Source organism: Melitaea cinxia, chromosome 20 (assembly GCF_905220565.1).
Source record: "Melitaea cinxia chromosome 20, ilMelCinx1.1, whole genome shotgun sequence".
Lineage (NCBI taxonomy): Eukaryota > Metazoa > Arthropoda > Insecta > Lepidoptera > Nymphalidae > Melitaea > Melitaea cinxia.
This window is the reverse complement of record NC_059413.1, coordinates 11,511,536-11,528,593: the sequence shown is the minus strand read 5'-3', so window position 1 is coordinate 11,528,593 and position 17,058 is coordinate 11,511,536.

Here is a 17,058-nt window from a genome sequence, read left to right as displayed (position 1 = left end):
AATAGTGACGGAAAAAGTCGATGTCGATGACTTTTATTTTTAATTTATTTCTTGTGCTCTATTGTTGGTAGATTTATAATACAGAATTTGGTAATTTGTTAAATTTTGTTAGTTGAAGAATAAAGGGAATTTTTTTGTATATTTTTTTTTGTTGTAATTATTGCTGTGGTTATTTCTCTTAAAATAGACTGACAGACTGACTTTCTCTGGCAACTCACTACCTATATCACGTGAGGAATATATATAAACATTTATTTGTCAGCATTTGAAAATAGAGTAAAAACATTAAATAAATGAATCGTGTCTAAACCTTTTTCAAATCGTAGCTAGTTACTGTTATTACATATAGATTTTTTTCTTCTTATTCTTCTGATTTTGATTTTAAGTTCTAATTCTGATTATTATTTTATGATTTATTAAAATATCTCTGAGAAATAGTCTGAAATAAGGTGTGTCCAACTAAATCCATGCCTTTGTGTACGAAAATTTATCACTTAGGAATTTTATACATTTAATAAAACCTAGTGAGAATAGCTTTTTAAACGCAAATCGAATTTTGAATAATTCTTTACTTACAAATAGTTTTTCAATAGATTTTTTTATTATTATATGTATGTATAAATCAGTATTTTATGTTTTTATCGTTGTCGGAATTGCTTAGCAATAAAAGTAACATTACAATCAAAACGAAGATTAAAACTAATATTCATATCAATAACAATATAAAATACACCAGTATTATAGATTTAGATAATATTCTATACTAACAACCCATCCCGGCTTCGCACGGTTGCAAAAACTATCAGTGTTCCTCTACTATATTATGCATGTATTATAAACCTTTCTCTGGAATCACTAGTTTTTAAAATCTAAGCATACAGATAGCAGGAAGCGACTTTGTTTTATACTATGTAAACTTAAGCCACCAGCAGCGAAGGAAGAACAGGAACCTTTTAGGAGGGCTAGGGTAGGAAGTTCAATCTATGGGTCTGGTCTGGTCTATGGTCTCCTCGTGAGATCGCAATTCAACTTAGAATATCACAATACAACCAAAGTTAGACAATCAAAGTTTGATTTTGAAAAAGTATACATATTAAATAATACTCTACGACTTACGCGAATAATCTTCAAAGTATCAATCGCATCGAAATCGGTCTATCCATTCAAAAGCTACGATACCATAGACAGACAGACACTGGCGTTAAACCTATAACATTCATCTTTTTGCACCGGAGTCATGTAATAAAATAATAAGTCGTGTCTCGTATAAATGAGCAAAAATTGCATTTAAGTTTCAGATTTTGAATCAGATCGCTCGTCTCGAATGAAATGGTGAAGTGTACGTTTTTTAAAGGAAGCGTTGAAAGCTCTAAATAAATCTCCTTGGCGTATTCGCCTGTACGAGTCACTGATTGCCTTTTAAACTGATAGTGGTATCGGATTGACCATTCTCGTCACTCACACATACGAGTATCGAGTATGTATGTAGAATTACTTACAAATACATACATAGGTTAGTTTTATTACTTGGCGTTTATCATGGTTTACTGATAGTAATAGGATTTGTGCTACATAATAATTCCATCGTATAAAAATTACATTTTCCAGACTGACATAGGCTGTAATTGATCATACTCTAACCCGTCGGGAGACGCGGTTCCGTTAAATGACAACTAACTTGCCTAATTTAAAAGTGTAAGCAATGCTGAATGCATGCAGAATCACAATTGATGTAAAATTATCACAATATATTTTTGGGGCCTATATAATAAATTAAAATAAACGTATTAATATTTTCAAAAATATTTTTTGTATTCTCTTACATTACCTCTTATAAATTATAGTAATAACTAAATCAATTAAAAATATCGATAAAAGAATTCACAACACTAATGAATATGACAGTGACGCAGTGGTGCGGTGCTATACCGTTCCGTTAAAAAATTTACATACGAATTCACTTAAGCACGATCGGTATCAAACAAAGCGTGAATTACATTATTAATCTTCTACATATCTTTATGTATATAAATAAAAACGAATCGCTAAGGACCTGTTACAACGGTTGTGTATAAAAATATTTGAACATAAGTTACGAATACGCTTGATTGGCTAGAATGCTGGCCGAATTTTTTAAAAAGTTTTCGAATACAAATTTTCAAATAAATTATTCATATTAAATACTCTTATAAGTGTTCCGTTTCCGGGCTTTTTATGAAACCGTTTTACATCACTATTCGGGGGAACGTCCTGACCGTATACTTGTTTCTTTATTTTTGGTTATATACACCATTATCTATTCAAATAAATTGTCATTTTTCGTTACCATAATAACACAAACATATTTTTGTATTACTATCGTTAGATTCTCTAACATTAGCTTTCAAAGAAAATTCTTCACCCTTCCAACGTTAATATTCTATTAAGTAAGTATATATCGGGAAGCGGTCCTTCCAATCCGCTGGTTCAGTTCACAATAGTGTTGACGCTACATTAGCCTCTGCACACTGGCTATTTTTAACATAAACTATTATATGGACATACATTTTACATATAAAAGAGTAATGTCAGTTATAAACTTACAATTCGACACAACACGACGTCCTCGTTAAACATTATTTCAAAACAGCTTGCAGCAGCTAATAGCTTGGTGTCATACTTTTAAAGTTATGGCCAAAAAACAATTTTAAGGATTTTCATCTCCCAAAAATGAAAAGAAATGATTTATTTCAGGTTATGCTCATATTGTGTTAGTGGCAAACTAACAATGTTCTTCAAAGCTTGATAGTGCAATTAAAAATTTAAAATACACAATAATTATTCTAAAAATCATTATTTCACATTCTCACGTCCATTTTCGAACACTTCCATGATAGTATTAATGTCACACATACAAATAAAATGGGAATAAAACCAATGCTGTACATTAAATAGTCAAAACATCGATTTTCCGTGTCATCTTCATGTGACGAAGGCCAAAAAATTATATGCGTTATAGTCTTTATACGTTATATTTACATGATTTTATGAGGTTAGCCGGAACAAACAGACAGAGAAACACAAAAATTGTAAAAAAAATGTTATTCGAGTATATGTACCGTGTATACATAAATATGAATTTAGAAAAAGCGGTTATTTTAATATTACAAACAGACACTCTAATTTTATTTATTTGTATAGATAATATAATATAGATTATAAAAATAAAAGCTATTAATAGAATAATTTCAAAACAAATCACATCAATGAAATCGATATAACTCAGTACGAAAGTAATTAAAAGAGAAAAATATCGAATAACGATTTCCGTAAAAGAAAGGTGAATGATATTAAGTTACATCGTTAGAATTTAAAAGAGGAGTTGATCTGTTTAACTTTAACTCAAAACTTTTACGGTGTTCTGTTTAAAAAGAAAACTTTAACTTTTACTCATACCATCGGTTTAGGAGATGTTTTTAACAGAGACTAGCTGTAGTACCCTGCGCGTGTTGCTATGCTTTTTTTTTGGTCGTACCAACTCAGAAACCTTTGTGGGCTCATGCACAACACTAGTTTGCGATTCAAATTCAAATTCAAAATTATTTATTTCATGTAGGCCAACCTGTGGCTCTTATGACACTTCATGAATCTACCACCGGTTCGGAATGCGAATTCTGCTGAGAAGAGCCGGCAAGAAACTCAGCAGATGCACTTTTCAAAATATTCATTTTACAATATTTTCAATACTAACTTACAATAAACTATACTAATAACAAAATTTCTATGCTAACTTGTGTTTTACTTACTATTACATCGTTATAAGTTTTCTATACTAACTTGTGTTTAGCCGGATGCTTAGCCGATTTATCCAATGAAACTTTGTTAGAAAAGAATATATTTAATCTAAATAAACTTTTATAATGCATGTTAAATATACTAGAATTTTTCATTAAGAAAGTCATTCACTTTGTAATAACCGTGACTCAGTGAGTTTTTACGCATTGTTTAAATTTGTGCAGTGGCAAATCTAACAACTCCTTCGGAATGATATCATATAAGCGTACGCTCAACCCCACAAAGGATTTTTGCACTCTGCGCAGGCGACATGATGGTATTTCGAGATTATCACGATTTCTAGTAAGACGATTGTGTGTATCGCCTCTTTGTTTATGTAAATGAATATTTTGTCTCACAAAGACTATATTATTGTAATGTATTGTGAAGCTACCGTAAGTATACCAATCTCTTTAAACTTTTCACGAAGAGATACGCGTGAACCTAGATTATAAATAGATCTGATGGCTCTTTTCTGCAATTTAAAAATAGTTTCAATATTAGCTGCTCCGCCCCACAATAAGATTCCATAGGACATTACACTATGGAAGTAGGCGAAGTAGACGAGCCTAGCCGTTTCCACATCGGTAAACTGTCTAATTCTATAAAGCATGTACAGACAAGCATTCATACCGTAAATCGTAAATTTCATAATCACTTACCTGTTCTACTAATATATAATATATTTCTAAGACAGATTTTGAAATAAGAGTGTTGAAACAAACGTTTCGACTGTATATCTATTGCATACTTTTACAAAACTTGTATATACAGATTTCAAAGCTTATAGCCATCCACTTCGGGAAAAAAATGGAAAATCAGACGTGGGTTTGACGAATCGAAATATTCGCAACAAAACGTTGTAGTTAATCCGATATATATTTCTGTCTGACTTTAAAATAGGAAGACTCAATCAAATCGTTTGACTTTTTGAGAGCCATGCTTAAAAAATACGGATGGGCTGGCGTATTTTACTTTATTTTATTTTTTTCCTGTATTGTTTTATGCTATATTTGTACGAATAAGTATATGAGGTTATTGCACGTATGTTTTTACTTCTTCAACATTATATATGATTTCAAAAGTAAAACTGTTATTGGGGAAGATCTAATGTAGCTTATATCTTTATAAGCTACCACAGACTGCAGGAATTCAAGGCATTAGCCTATTACTTTAAAAAAAGAAAACATTTTTTTCACTTTAACATAAACAATAATAATAGTATTGCCACGCAAACTGTAAAAAGATATGAGATAGCATATATAAAAAATACAATCAAATCGAATACCTCTTCCTTGTTTTGAAGGCCGTTAAATTTCAAAGTGGTAATCATATGAAAGTAATGTGATACTTGCAGGCCTTTATACATCGCACAATACAGTAAAATCGGTAAAGTTGCCACTGGTTGATAGTAAATCGAAAGGCTGCAGCTGTGAGCCTGTTATAGACTCCCAAGAAGTTGTAATAATAATAATACTCTTTATTGTACATAACAACAATCAGCACAATATATATAATATATGTTTATATATACATGTATAAACATACGCATTAAAAAAAATATACCTGTAAATGAAGCTGTTACTGTTACTTATAAACGAAATACATATAATATGGATAAAAGTATAGAATACATAATACAAGTGCAGCAATACTCATACATTATATTATTCAAAGATATAAAAACAATTATGACGTATTAAGTGACAAATAGTGCGCCTTGAGGTATTCTTTGAAGCAAGATAGGGATTGGGCTTGTTTTATAGGAGGAGGTAGAGCGTACCAAAGTTGAACAGCTTTAACTGAAAAAGAATTGGAGTAAAAAGAAGTAGTGTGAGCTGGAGTTTCGAGCATCAAAGTACTCAGATCTAAGGGTGCGTTCGTGCGTATTACAAAGATACTTGAAACGCTCCTTAAGGTGCAGAGGTGTATCAGAATGAAAAAGTTTACAATATAGTAGCGAGAGTATGTGAGTATTCCTGCGAAAGCGAATCGGAAGCCACTTGAGACAATTGCGAAATTCGGAAACGTGGTCATATTTGCGAAGACCAAATAGTTAGTAGACCAAGTTATACTATTTAGCTAAACTTTTTTACTTCAATTTTTTCAATTTCGTCAAATTCTAATCACATATACATGGCACATAACCTTCATATAAATAGCACTTTTTCGCAATTAAAATTAACCAAATGAACCCAACTTGAGGGGGTTCCTAATAACCATTTAAAAGTTTTACCCTTCACCTGACTCTGTTAACAGACCCTTTTCAGGAAGTCTATTACGTGGCTATCAAATCGGTAGCGTTAAATCAAGAGTTAAAAGTGTTTTTTTTTTTTTTATTTAAACGTTTTAAAAACCTAATTGTTACTCTATTAGAACTTTTACTCTATTAATCTCTTACTAAACTTAACTTAGAATAAGACATTTAATGGAACCATGTTTGGTCAATCCAAGCATAACCAGTTTTACGAAAACGTTAAAAATTTTATCGTGTGGTAAACTAACAGTTAAGACTTAAATTTATCCAAGATATATTAAATACTTTCTTCTTAATTTGGAGGATATCACAATTTTGATGGATCACTTTTTTTAAATATATTAATAACGATATTTTCATAATTTTAAGTAAAATAAAAGTCATTACATAAAAAAAAGTTAGTAATTAAGAGTTAACTCTAATAAAAATTAATGATGACGTTAATAGAATTGGGAAAGAGACTTGTCAAATTCTAACAAATGACCAAAAACTCGAGAACATTCTTAACAATTGTAAGAGTCCCCCTTTTCACCTCCTGAGCATTATTAGATTATAACATTCATACGTTGTTATTATAACATTCTATTGTTATGGGAATGCATAGTGTAACAAAAGTGCTATAAGACAGATACAGTGTAAAAATATTTGTTAAAATAAGTCATAGTCACATAAGTAATTTACGGTAAAGCCGTTACAAAAGCATGTTATAAGCTAAATAGTTACAAATTAACTAGTTCTTAGGCATATTTTTAATACTTTGTTGGTTTATAATAACATAGTTGGTTATATGTCCAATTGAAAAGAAAAACACCACAATATACTGTACGAAAAAAACCACGGTCTAATAGTTGTATTACATTAACCACCGATCCTACTTTCTGCTCCTGGGTCTTTGATACCTAATCAATACTGGTCGCTTCAGTCAGTAGGCAAAAACAAAGATACATAATTGTGTTGGCTTGCAAATGAAAAAAAGAACGGATACAATTACTTTGACAAGTAATAAAATTTAGGTACAAAAAGAGTCAAGTAAATACGCGTTATCAACGATTACTTAAAAATCAGATCACAATCAAATTAAAATGCGACAACATGACAAGCATCAGCTTTCGATTAAATTAAGAATCATCAAAATTGGTACACACAGCGAAAAGTTATGCGGTATAATAAAACATAGGTCGACGAAAAATTAGTCAAGTAAATACGCATTATTAGATACAACTCAAAAAGTCCTTGTCAGCTCTTATTAAAATTTAAACGGGACTACATGACAAGCATCATCTTTCGACTAAATCAAAAATCATTAAAATCGCCAATAACCCAACCAAAAGTTTTGAGGTAACATTAATAAAAAAATACAATCGAATTAAGATTCTCCTTTTGTGGAAGTCAGTTAAAACCCCGAATATATTAAACGGCACATTTAAGTATAATAAACATTTAAATAAGTTAAATTCTAAATGACTACTATTCAGAAACCAACCGTAATTTATATAAAAATAGTAATATCAAGTCTAGAACACTACGGTTTGGTTTTCTAGTCACGTGCTATCAAAATTGTTCGCCTAGAGGTCGCCCACCTATTTCGAAATGGTGGCAGCTGGACGGTGGTAAATGGCATTCGCGATGGCACACTGACATTCGTACAATTGATGAAAAAACTTCATTGAAACCTTTATGGTATTTTAGGGATATGTGAATTTGAAGAGATATAAAAAAAAAACCTGTAACAATTTTTGGTGGTTTTTTAGCCTATATAGTATAGCAACACATTATTAACAAAAATTAAAAAGGTAATATAATTGTTCAAGAGTCAGGCTAGGCAAAATATATAGATTAAAAAACATTACAGCCCTACTCAGAGGAGTTGCAAATGCAGTGCGTTAAGGGGAGGGAGCGCGGGGTCTATTATCAAGACAGTAGAGTATGCATGTTATATCCTACGATAATATTGACGTCAGAAATATTTACTATAAAAGTTATACAAAATAACAAAATGCAAACGTAAAAAAAATATATTACGTACGAAAAAAAAGATAAATATATATCAAGATGTTAAATGAATAACATTGAGGCTATATTTTATATACTTACGATTGAAATGAAATATCATTCATATTAATTTTTCGAATTTCGAAATATACCTTTACCTATCAGTTATCCGATCTGTTTATCTTATAATCAAAGGTATGATTAAGGGAATAATATAAGAGTTCCGTAAATATGAGAACCCTCTTGAAACGTATTTCTTTCAGCAAACACTGCTGTGTTTACCGCATTCGCCGCACCGAGTAAATTAAATATACATTTTTGGAGTACTGTAATCAAAGCGAGTAAAGGGTACTCTATCGGTATCATTCTAGTGATATTCACTCCGTCTATTACAGGACTGTATTTTTAAACGTAGTCGCTTGACATTGCTTAATTTTTTTTTTAATGGTGGCAAACAGTACGTTCCAATGGTGAACGGGCACAAATACTACGGTGGCTCTTACGTAGTGTTCCCATGGTGAGTACGGGAGCCAGATCTTCACAGTTCTTCGGGAATAGGATCGATAGTGTGCTTACAATACTCTTAGTGTGCGGAACCGCTTGCAGGTAAACCGTAAATTGTTTATAACCCGTGGTATAAAAAGATAAAAAAACTAACGTTTCGGTAGGTATTTTTTAAGCCTAAAACTTTTAAAACTAGCCGGTAAAATTCGTATCACATACAATAGTTGCTCGTTAGTCTCGCTTAAACTCAAAATAGCTTTAACGATACCGATTCAAAAATTAAAATAATATGCGACCACAAAAAAAATTCAAATCGGTCAACCCGCTTTGTGCGTGCCGTGTTGTGGCGCTTGAGTGTTAGCGAAACTAACGAACGGTTATCTATTTTTATATATTGACTTATCCTTTTCTCAGTATGTAGGGAACCTGCTTTTTGTTCCATGGATGGGTTTATTCCCGTCCCAAGTCTGGCTGTTATATAATAAATAATAAATAAATAATAAATGTTTATTTCATCAATTATTATATATATATCATATTCATCATCAATATTATATATATTTATATGTACAATTACTAAAAAAACTGCACATATATACCTACACTCTATGAAGTGCAGGTGGTCAAGGATTCTAACAAGAAAAAAAACATCTGTAGTAATGTATATTACTTTTAAGTGCATGTACATTGGTATCATGAATATGTGATCATCATGATACTAATTTAATCAAATGATTCTTGATAAAAAACAATATATTACTTTGACACATTATAATTTTCATTATCGTCATTATCATTTCAGCCTATCACAGTCCACTCCTGGACAAAGGCCTTTACAAGTTCACGCTAAAAATGCCGTGAACTCGTGTGTTTTGCCCATAATCACCAGTCGCTGGGCAAGCGGGTTGGTGACCGCAGGGCTGGCTTTGTCGCACCGAAGACGCTGCTGCGGCCTGTGTATTTCAAAGCCAGCAATTGGATGGTTATCCCGCCATCAGTCAGCTTTTTAAGTTCCAAGGTGGTGATAGTGGATCTGTGTTATCCCTTAGTCGCCTCTTACGACACCCACGGGAAGAGAGGGGGTGGCTATATTCTTTACTATCGTAGCCAGGCAGATGTATATATTATAATTTTGGTTTTATACAATTGTTTATTCTCACTGATTAATTAATCAAAAATGAATTGATTTTATTTTTAAAGTCACAAAATATTGTCATCAATTTTCACTAAAAAAAAAAAAATATTTTAGCAGTTTCTGTTGGCGGTATGACCCTCCTTTACACAACACTGAGTGTGACTAAAAGCCTATTTTATTTACTGAATACTAAACTAAAGGAATTCTTTTACCATGTTTGAAGGTTTTTTGATTATTTCTACTAATATTATATATTTGAGTTCGTTTCAATTACATGTTCCACGTTGTCTACCTCGACGCGGGCATATAAACTCGGGTTTATTGCATCAGCCGTATGCCAGAACTAACCTAAAAAAATTCTCTGCCATATCCCGTATATCGAAGATATATAATAGTATATGTGAGAAAGTGGATGTTTTTAATGATAAATTACCTGCCTTCAAAAAAGTTGTCTTGGGATTGCTGAGGGATTAATTAATTATAAGTGATTTTTGTGTTTACTGTTTATGTTTGTTTTTTAACTTACTAAATCTATTTTTAATTATACTCATCTGTATTTCAATTTGAAGATATAATATTTTAATAATACTAGTGTTACATTTTTTTGTGCATGTTGTGACAACTTAAAATGTTGCGCATTTAAGCTTAATTGTAGTACCTATAGTTTTTATGTGAAAATTATAATGTAGCAACTACTGTTTGTCCAAATGAAATAAATAAATAAATATTTGAAAGTAAGTTTGTTTGTTACGCTTTCACGCGAAATGTACTAAACCGATCATCATGAAACTCTGTACACATATTCTTGGATGTATTAGAAGCAACATTAGATACTTTTAGTAAGAAAAAACAAATGCGAGCAAAGCCAGCCGCTGAAACTAGCTATAATGTATAAACATACATTATATACATTGCCTCTTAGTTGTTAGTTGTTTTTGCCTATCCGCGTTCTTTTTGGCTCTTCAGCCCAGTCTAAGATTGCTTAAAAACGTTAAGAAGTGTTCGTTGCTGAGTTTTTTTTTTTTTTTGTTAACCATGTAATTTGTATTCGGCACTACGTATTGCAAACACAAAGGTCATTATGTTAACTCGTTAATAACATACCTAATTACTTATTTTATAACAATTATATCATTGATATCATCTACATTTTATTGTTTCCATACGGTCAAGTCTAGTTAAGTAAAGTATTTACCATTCTTTATTAAAAGTATTAGAATTTATACATGTTGTCTATAAAATAAAAGAGAACAAAATAATATCATTTATATAACCCTTATATGATGATAGTGTAACCGAAGGAGTATTTGTGTAACATATTATGTACGAGTATGTATATCTAACTACAATATTTACCACACTCCCACTTGTATGTCAATAAGTTTTCAGCGTAAAATTGGAAAATAGTAGGTTTCAGTTTATGGTAAGCTTTTTGCTTATTAAAGCTTAATACTTATATTTTAATGTGGTCAGTAGAATTATGTGTATATTTTCAAACCGCTTCACATAAAGCGTCTAGGTCATGTATAAATTAAAGACCGAATGGAGGAAATACCGTTAAGGCTTTCCATTTCAAAGGGGTTGCAAGCGTTGAAAAGTTTCATTTTAAAATTATGCTTTCATAAAAAGCACCGGAGACCATTAAAGCCTACGCTTTCATACTAAAGTGCATTTTTAAATTAAAATGGAAAAGCGGTCAAATAGTTAATGAGTCGTTTAGGCAATAAAAACATTGATGTGAGGAAAAATTTTATTTATGCCACTTTTTAAATAACTATATAGAACACTCAACAGCCAATAGGACAAGAATACTGCGTCAGAATACCAACAATATAAAGCAAACAATATAAATAAAAACGCCCAGACCAACATCGATATGTCCAATAAAAATCAATGGCTACATACACTGCACTAACTCGTAGTCAAACATTTATCTAATTGTACTTATTGTTATAAGATATAAAACGCTGTCTCGCCATCGATATAGTGTATCTATTATTTAAAGAATTAATTGCTAATCATTAGCCTACATAAGGGGTGAAGATGACGCCGCGTTGTCACAACGGTCACAGCACTGGTTTGTGACTATTGCCGGTTCGATACCCGCCCCGCACACGACAAAGAAACATTTGTAATAGCCATACAGATATTTGCCGTGGTGTGGGCGTTTGTCCAGTCCTTGTGGGTGTACCCGCCGTGCCTCGGAGAGCCGTCGGTCCCGGTTGTTATCATGTACACCTGATAGCGATCGTTACTCATAGTAGAGAATATATCCGACAACCCGCATTGGAGCAGTGTGGTAGATTAAGCTCTGATCATTCTCCCACATGGGGAAAGAGGCCTATGCCCAGCAGTGGGATATTATAGGCTGTAGCATAGCGGTGAATATAAAATATCTAATGAAACACTCAAAGCATCCTTAGGTTACATCATAATCATAAGCGATATCACGTGTTGTGAAAAAAGTACGTTATCGTCCATCATACATCGTCACGAAAAAAACCGACACCCTGAAGTTAACAAGTCAACGAAGAAGAAGTTAGCAACGTGGAGTTAGCTAGCCAATGAAGCTTCTTTTTCTACTTTCTTCTATATTGTTATATTCTTAAATTCAAATACGTAAGTAAATAATAAAGACAAAACGCTGATAGCAAATTTATCATCAAAATTGTTTGGGCGTACGATTTATTATGCTGAGCACTAAGAAACTCAGTGCAACACTTAGAACCTATGAAAACAAATGGAGAAAACTATTTAAAACTACATATTTTAAAAGGTTACAGAACAAAATTGACAAACAGCAATAAAAAAAGAAGGCCATCATAAAATGGTGGGATAGAGGGAAAAAAGTTAAGGAGCAATGCGGATCAGGGCAAATACAAACAGGAAAATAAGGCAAGCTTGAGGAAAGGCGGTTGCCTAAGGGCAATATGATGCTACAATGTTACCCATGACAATGAAAAATCGTAGTACAATAAGAAAATTAATTTTGGTTTTGATGAATAAATTCATTTCTTGCTTACTATTATTCAGTTTTAAAAAAATTAAATTAGGCAAATTCGAAGGTTCTTACCTTCGAATTTGCCTAATTATTACCCGACTGCCAAGGAAGGGTTATGTTTTTCGCGCGTATCTTGTATGTATGTATGTAATATTCTTTACTACCTCATATTTCCAGAACCACTGAACGGATTTACATAATTGAGGTATCGTTAGGTTCGTCTTAGCTGCCCAAGTGTTCTTAGATAGGTGTCATTAAAAAAAAACAAACATGGCGACTGCACGAAGCCATTGTAGTTAATGAAAAAAAAAATTTTTCTCGAATGAAATGAAATTGAAGGATAAGTCAAATCATTCTCTCTTTGTGCATGTCTCCGACTGCATGTTATCTACGACGTTGCATAAAGTTTCGAAGGACTACCGTATTAATATATTTTAAACGTACAGCACAAAATGTTTGATATTGTTTCTATTTATTTCGCTGACTTTGTGTGCATATTGAATTTTTATCTTGTTCCAGATTTTTCAGTTGATTTTCTATTAGTTGTTCTTCACGCAGGCGGGTTTTTTGTTTTTTTTTTTATTATTATTTTTTTGTACTAAGTATAAACCAAGGAAGTTATTAAGTTCCTTGGTATAAATTACGTACCTCATAACTTCTGTTTATCTAACGCGTCAGTGAATATATTATCAGCGCCATCTGCCGGAACAATACAATACATCTTATAAAATATTAACGCCATCTATGTGTCCATCACTACACAACGTAGATTACACTCTTCGTATTGTTTGTTCCTTGGATATCTAAATGAAATTTGCTATTTTTCTTTTGATATGCGGCTTGTTTTAACAGCAACTGTTAGTTTGCTAATAATTGTTATTGCATTTTGCAATAAATGTCATTTGTTATAAATTAATCAAATAACTTTTTACATTTTAAGCCATTGTTCATTTTGTACTAAATAGGTACATTTTAAATAATATTTAGATAGATTTTCTTAACCTTTCATATTATGGTTAAATAATAAAGTACCTAATTATCATGTGCCTTATTAACCTTTCAATTTATACAAACTTTGGTTGGGTATGTTTCAACTAAAACTACTTTACGCACGCTTGACTTGGGGAGTAAAGCTGACGAATGCGTGACGAGAGTGTTACGTACACATTTTATTTCTCTCTGTCATGTTATGTTTCGTATATCTGTGCAGGCCTATTGTGCAGAAGTTTCACTACAGTCGTGTGGTCTAAGGCAAACCCGTTTTTTTTGTCTGTAGTCGACGTCTCTATACCTTCTAACAGATGAACTGCAATTTCAATAATGGATAGAATTACAGATACAGAAATTTTATCGATTGCTGATAATTTGATCTATGCGTAATTCTAAAAACCAAGTATATTTTGTTTTTATATGTGCAATAAATTGTCATAATACGTAAATTTAATAAATGTTTAAATAATAAATGTGACCAAAATCCGTACATAAATAATTAAATATGTACAGTTTGTACTTTAATGTGTTTTTAAGTTTAAATAGTTAAGGTATGACGGTAAAACTAGTGTATTTTGTACAAAATAGCAATAACGTCTTTCACAACATTAAGCAATACTGTGGCTAAAGGCGAATTTAGATTACCTAGTCGTAATAACAGCATTACAATAAGATATGCTTTAAGTAGCCAGGAAAGGATCATTTTTACTGAAATTTGGCGCAGCATCATCTTTCTTTTGCCACGCATAATATAATCATATTGACATTTACCTATTTACCTATATGAAGAACATTGTATCTGAATTTGTTAAGTTTTCAGAAGAACGTTTTACAATTGTTGCATTTAAAAAGTGGCCAAGTCATATTGAATAAAGCCGCATCCGTAATGAAGTAAATTGTTCCACTATTATTCTTTGTGTGGTATTTGGTGTGCTGTGTGGTTACGGGTGCTGTGTCGTTACGGCAGTAGAGAATATAGCCACCCCCTCTCTTCCCGTGGGTGTCGTAAGAGGCGACTAAGAGATACCAGAGTTCCACTACCACCTTGGTACTTAAAAAGCCGACCGATGGCGGAATAACTATCCAACTGCTGGCTTTTAAATTCACAGACCGAAGGCGGGCAGCAGTTACTTCGGTGCGACAAAGCTCGCTCTGCGGTCACCAACCCGCCTGCCCAGCGTGGTGACTATGACCTAAACACATGAGTTCACGCCATTTTTGGCGCAACTTGTGGAGGCCTATGTCCAGCAGTGGACTGTGATAGGCTGAAGTGTGATTTTTTTGTGCGTTCTGAAGCATGATCTTGACCACGTTGTAATACATCAAACGGAAAGCTGTTTTTGTTGATATTTATTTATTTATTATTTATTACTAGCTGACCCGGCGAACTTCGTATCGCCTAACACAAACTTTATCGTATGGCATTAAAGTTTAAATTGACTTTTAAGTATTATCACAAATCTTTTGTATGGGAGTATAGAAAAATGTTCTTTTTAGACTTTTTCAGGAAATTTAAATTATTTTTTTTTTTAGAATTTTTCTCTCCGTAAGAACCATCCTCGTACTTCAAGGAACATTTTAAAAAAAGAATTAGTGAAATCGGTCCAACCGTTCTCGAGTTTTGCGCTTAGCAACACATTTTGCGATTCATTTTTATATATAAGAAGAAGAAGATTATCGCTTTAATTTTTCGTAACCGAAAATATAAAAATTTTTAGCAGAAATCTAGATTATCTTGAATTATAATGAAATTTATTGTCATTTAAAAATCGTTCGTGTTCGTATAAATACGGTTTCCAGGTTGTAAGATACCTTTTGCCCCTCAATATTTGGATGGTATAATTAAAAAACATTGTTTCATTAGTTACAAAAATTTAAAATGTATGTAACTCCGAAACTACTGAACCAATTTTTATCAAGTTTTGTAAGCATCTATAATTTGGTCTAACTTGGAAGATATGGTAGTTTTTATCTCAATTGGACCCGACAGGTGGCGCTGCTATCGGTATGTAACTCCCGAAACTACTGAACCAATTTTTATCAAGTTTTGTAAGCATCTGTAATTTGGTCTAACTTGGAAGATATGCTAGTTTTTGTCTCAATTGGACCCGATAGGTGGCGTTGCTATCTGTATGTAGCTCCGAAACTACTGAATCAATTTTTATCAATTTTTGTAAGCATCTGTAATTTGATCTAACTTGGAAGATATGGTGGTTTTTATCTCAATTGGACCCGATAGGTGTCGCTGCTATCGGTATGTAACTCCGAAACTACTGAATTAATTTTTGTCAAGTTTTATAAGCATCTTTAATTTGGTCTAACTTGGAAGATGGTAGTTTTTATCTCAACAGCTATCGGTATGTAACCCCGAAACTACTGAACCAATTTTTATCAAGTTTTGTAAGCATCTGTAATTTGGTCAACTTGGAAGATATGGTAGTTTTTGTCTCAATTGGACCCGATAGGTGGCGATGCTATTTGTATGTAGCTCCGAAACTACTGAATCAATTTTTGTAAGCATCTGTAATTTGATCTAACTTAGAAGATATGATAGTTTTTATCTCAATCGGACCCGGTAGGTGACGCTGCTATCGGTATGTAAGCTATCAAATTTGGTAGCTGTTTTCCGGGCAGGACAACGTCTGCCGGGTCCACTAGTACATTATAACTCTTGATAGAGAAAGACCATCCCACACTCCACAGTAAAGATTCGTAATCGTATACAAATAGTAAGTGTGAATGGCGGTAGGTAAAGCGTATTAAGAGACTTCCTTAAGAGATCGCACAAGTGGACTACTCATAAACCGAACTGGTTTTGTTAAAGCTAGAATTGGATAATGGCACCGAAAGGAGTCAACCACAACATAATACATTTTTTCCCCTTTAATTGGTTGTAATGAATGTCTTGAAAATGATATATGAAGATATCGATCTACTTCAGTAGGTCTATGGTACTGTCACTTTCTACTTCAATCACGGTCTTACCACACAGGTTAGAACACTAAGCCCAATTTCAATGGTGAGAGATTAGTACGATAATGTCTAACTTTTCGTTCGCTTTAACACCGCTGTACGTTGCTGTACGTCACTACTATCGCTTAGTGCAGACATGTGGTGCAGTGACGTCCTTCATTTTAATTGGTATAATTGAGTCACGTTTCACTGTATTGGTTATATTGACTGACTTTTATTGTAATTAGTTATATTTTAAAACACAAATACGCGACGTGTGATAGAAAGAGACAATGCTATTCTGTCTTCGTTGCACAGCACCACGGTCTTACGCACTAAACCATCGTCATGCTACTCATGCCTCTGGTGGCTTTAACCATTAAGCCGACGTACCCCCACCACTGTAGTTTCCCA